At 37.2% G+C, this 5191-nt stretch overlaps 1 long non-coding RNA gene across 1 annotated transcript; it reads right to left on the bottom strand.

Annotated features, from left to right (window-relative positions):
- Nucleotides 1–4289: 4289 nt before the first annotated feature.
- LOC310735237 lies at nucleotides 4290–4706 on the bottom strand. The gene is made up of 3 exons (XR_014536250.1): nucleotides 4645–4706; nucleotides 4495–4548; nucleotides 4290–4403 (listed from the first exon to the last, which is right to left on the bottom strand). It is a non-coding gene; the product is annotated as an uncharacterized lncRNA (long non-coding RNA).
- Nucleotides 4707–5191: the final 485 nt, after the last annotated feature.

Raw genomic sequence — 5191 nt, 5'->3', positions numbered from 1 at the left:
GACAGATCTTCTTAGGGGCTAAAAATGCGATTCTGCAAGTCTCAGCTCCGTAACACGAAAGAAAAGCGTTTTTTCGAACCGTTCCTCACAGAACACGCACATCAAAAGTCATGACATGCAGATTATTTGATTATAACGTGCAAATTTATATGGACGCAGGTGGGAATCTCGTCAAAAATATTACAAATTATTATTTTTGGTTGACTATTTTAGTCGCAGTCTGGATCACTGTATAAGAATGTATGATGTATGGAAAAGATTCAGAGAAAGAAAATTAAAAGCATTTAAAGAGGACTGAGGTAAACCCCTCAAACTAACCCAGGAACAGAGAAGGAACTTTCTGACCACCTGCTGGTTTTTTACAAACAGAACAAAAGTTTCTTTAAAAGTAATATTTATAAGGAGACACGACTATTTTATGTTGTAGATTTTTCTGAAACTGTGGAATCGATTCATTTCCTGGTGAATCACTCGATTCAGACTTTATTGAATCAATTCCAGTGAACTGACTCAGTGACTTAAACTGAATCTAAGGAGTCAAAATTACCGAACCAAATCTTTTTTAACTGAATTGATTTAATGATTAAAATAAATCTATTAAATGAAATTGTTATTTTGTGATGTTTTGAATTCAAAGATTTATTTCTGATGTTTTGTAACTAACTGAGGTGGTCAGAAGTTATATTTGAGCAGTAGATGTTATAAGGCTGCATTCAAACTAAACTTTTTGCAGCAATCGATAGTTTTGATCAGTTTAACTTCTGTTCATGTTAAAATTATTTCAATCAGAACCTTTATTTTATTATCATTTACTTTTGTCACATTTTCCCAACATTTTATCATGTGGATTTAAATTCTTAGTTACGATTTAAATGAAGTCCAACACTTTAATAAAAGACACAAAACACACACAATATTAAAATATTAAATTTGTATTAAATATGACAATAAACTTTGATGTGTTTTGTACTTTATTATATGTATGGCATGGCTGAATCTAAACCTGTCCAGAGCTTTGTAGATTGTTGCTCTCCAGTGCTGCCATTTCCTGTTCCTCGTGAATTATTGAGGAATCTGGTTATAAAGCGAGTGATGCCTCGTTTGGACTTTAGTTTTTTCTCAAATTCACTCACAAATTCCAAAGTTTCATCCAGTTTAACAACAAGGTCCTCCAGTTGCGCTTGTTCTCTCATCAAATTATTTCTCTTGTGCTCTGCCCTCTTTTTCTCTTCCTCACAGTGGTTGAGGAAATCCTGGAGCTTCCTGGTGGTTTGGAGGTGTGAGGTGGTCATTTCCTCCAGGTCGTGTTTGGCCTTCTCTTTTTCTTTCCTGAGTTTATTTTGCTCAGAAAGCAAAGTGGCCTCTCGCAGAGCAAGACGTGTCTCAAGTTGGTCTCGGTCTCTCATTAAATTATTGTTCTCTTTCTCACAGAGATATAAGGAAACCTGAAGCTCTCTGATGGCCTGGAGTGGTATATTGTTCCTCTCCTCCATGTCCAGTTTGGCCTTCTTTTCGCTCTCTCTTTTTAAAGCGACCTCGAGCTGAGCAACACGTACCAGCAGTCGCTTTTGTTTTCTGGCGCAGATCTCTCTCTCACGTTCTACAGATTTCTCGTAGAGTTTCAGGAAAGACTGGAGCTCAGTGATGTACTGGAGCTGTGTGTCATTTCTACGATTTATGTTCTGTTCCCGCTGCTTTCGCTCAGAAGCCAAAGTAGCCTGCAGTTTTTGCACCATCTGTAGCAGAATGACTTTCTCTTTTTTCTCTTCTGCTATCTTCTCTTTCATCTGATTAATAAATGCATTTAAGTCTTTTACTATCTTCTTCATGTGTTCCAGCTCCTCCTTCATTTCAGCAATCTGTTTAGTTTTCCTCTTTCCTTTGGTTTGAAAAATCTCTCCAAATCTTCTGAAGAGCACCATGTTTACGTGTCTTTACTCACACACAAACATCGGAAATGAGAGAAACAGAGACGCATTCTGATTTACATAGAAGTTGCCTTACTGTGACGTCACACAGAGATGCTCCGCCCCCCCGGTTTCTCTCTCTCTCACCCAGTAAACTGGGTCTGTACTGTATTTGTAATGTTTTTGCAATAATGTTATAATATCTGATCTGCCATTAGAGGGCACTCTCGTGCTGCATGTGGGTGTGTTTGCAGTGTGCAGAGTAAACGAGTAAAAAACGCTGTGCAGTCATGTCTCCGGTTCTTTCTGAGCATGCTCCGAACTTAACGGGAAAATATGTGTTTTATAGCATAATGATGCAAACATAACAGTATTTACATTCATCACATTACTGTTCTGAAAAAACAATACAAATTAAAGCTGCAAGCAGCGATGAACGGGCCCTCGCACCCGGGCTCACCGCCACCCGTTGGCCTGAGGAAAACAGTGAACAGTGGGTGAGGTGCATGTAAGCGAGTAAAGACAGGAGAATTATAGCACAGTCATTTCAAAGTGCCACACTTCCTGCTGCCAGTAGGACCGTGAATGTATATTGTCATAAATATTGTCATCAGTCCAGGACTTTTATCAAACATGTGAAGTTTGGAGCTGATCGGTCATTGTATGTTTGAGTTTTGTGATGTAATCGCAAACATCAGCACTTAGCCAAGTGTTGCACGGTTGAACGTGTTTATAGCATGTTTGGTATTGCGTGGCATGTTGAAATGTGTTTTTGAGAGTGAAGTACAGTGTAAAATATGACATTTCTTTTTGCCAGCAGGTGGCGCTATAACTAATACTGAATATTGGCATGTAGATCTGTTCAGATCAGGAGTCGTATCAAACATGAGAAGTTTGGGGCAGATTGGACATTGTATGTCTGAGTTATAGCAACTTCCTTTTTGATGGCGAAACATCAAAATTTGTCAGGCCGCCACGGACACACCCTTTAATGAAAACTCAAGAATTTAACATAGCAAAGGACTTTAGATTGTGCATACCAAATTTGGTAAAAAAATCTCTAGGAGGAGTTTGTTAAAATACAACATCTGAAAATGGCAAAAATGACAAAAAATGTGCTCATAAAATAAAAAATACCTGACTTCCTGTTGGGATTCGGATTTCGTACCTAGAGACTTTTTTGTAGGTATTAGTGTGTTACATGTGTGTACTGATTTTCATACATGTACATGAAACATAGCTTAAGGCACACACCGTTGAAAGTGTATAGGTGGCGCTGTTGAGCCATTTTTGCCACATCCACTTTAGAAAAACACTAACTTAAACATGCAAAGTCCAATCTGCACCAGATTGGACTCTGTATAGGTGGCGCTATTGAGCCATTTTGCCATATCCACTTTAGAAAAACATATCATACCTAAAGTTTCGTCATTTCTGATGTGTGTGCAAAGTTTCGTGACTTTTTGAGCAATAAAAAAATAATAATAATAAAGAAACAGAACAATTATAATAGGGAGTTCTTAGGCCATGAGTGTTTTTTAAACAAGTAAAAGTTTGGTGCAGATTGGACTTTGCATGTTTAAGTTAGTGGAATAATAGCCTTTTCCTGTTGCCAGCAGGTGGCGCTCTAATAAAAATTGAATATTGTTCTTTTGATGTGTTCAGGCCTGGACTGTTATCAAACATGTGAAGTTTGGAATCGGAAAGAATTGTAGAGCATTCAGTAAATAGTGTAGGTGAAGTGCTTTAAAGTGGAAAAATAGAAGGTATTTTTTATGTTGAATACATTTTGAAAGTATTTATAATGTATGTATGGTAAATAGTGAAATGCAAAAATAAGTCAAAATGGTTGCAACCAAAGAGAATGGCATTTATTGTTGTAGAAAGGGACAACATGTAATGGTCATTAATGAAAACCAGTCTGACAAAAATGTCATGGGATACTAACATTGTTTGGTTTGTGTTGAAAAGTGACAAAAATGCCAAAGGAACTGCTGAAAGTATGTAAAAAGTTTGTGTTTTCCTTGTTGATTAAGGTGGAGGCCATCTTGTCTGTATAGGGGGTAGACTATTTTTCCATGTTTGAGGAAAGGTTTTGTTGTGTTTAGAAAGATGATGTTGTCTGTGTGAGTAGTTCAGTGGTGTAGCATAGTGTTGTATTGTTTCACTGTAGTTTTTTTTGCTGAGTCATCTGTAGGTCGTGGCAAGACAGCACTAATTGCAAAATACAGAATGTGAGGATTTGCTTGAGAGATTGAAGTTGTTAGTGCTTTCATTCGTTGGATGATCAGTGATGGGGGTGCTCCACTTGCAATGTCATTGGTTACGATGTGGAGTAGTACGATGTGGAGTAGTTGTGTATTGTCTCAAAGTGGTATATGTGTTGTTTGGAAGATCTCTCAAGAGTCGTGCCTGGGTGAACCCAACATTTTGCATCTGGTAGGTAGTCCTCAATACCTCGACACATGGCGTCTGTTAGCAAGCAGACTTGTAGTCCTGTAGGATAGAAGGGAAAATGTGTTCGAAAATGTCAAATGAAGCAAGATTTTATTGTATATTGTTGCGAGTGTAGATATTTATTTTTTACCTTGGGGTACGTTGAAAGTTCTTTTGTTGATTGTTGATGTTATTAATGTCTGTTCTGTAGAGAGACAGAGAAGGTTAGTGAATATTAGATGAAGAGTGTGTGTAAAAATAGAGAGGCTGTATGAAATGTGCTATTGCTATGTTAAGTTACCTTGTTGTTCCATAGTTGCGTCTAGGATGCATCAGAAGAAGTTTGAGTGGTGAGAAAGGTTGCTCTGTATTTAAAGTGTCAGTAGTAAGGGGTGGAGTTAAGAAAAATGGGGGCAGGGTGGGCATTGTTTATCTGTGCATGTGTTTTTTTAGAACATAATGTTACTTTTGTGTATGCAGTGTTGCAATGGTTATTAGAAGTAATTGCTAGTAGTAGCTGTAGTTTATAAGGAAATAATAAATAGTTACAATCGTTTTATGGATATTTTGAAAAGTAAATATGATGTGGAGTTGTGTTGCATGGATGTTTGGGGAATATTTATATTGTGTTTTGCAAGAAGTATTTATGGTGGTTTGTAGTAGTAGGTCTGTATTTTTTTTAAACAGGTAAGGACATTTTAAATGTGAAGAGAATATGTGCATGAGGTAGATTTAAAGTGTAGAAAATTGTTTGGGGTGCAGTCATTTGGTGAAGCAAGGTTCTTTTTTTCTCATTGTACATTAAGGGGATGTGTGTTTTGGACATGTAATGTTGGTTGTAATAAACC

This window comes from Silurus aristotelis (assembly GCF_946808225.1).
Source record: "Silurus aristotelis genome assembly, chromosome: 1".
Taxonomy (NCBI): Eukaryota; Metazoa; Chordata; class Actinopteri; order Siluriformes; family Siluridae; genus Silurus; species Silurus aristotelis.
Note: the sequence above shows the minus strand (reverse complement) of the source record. Positions and strands in the feature narration are given on the sequence as shown.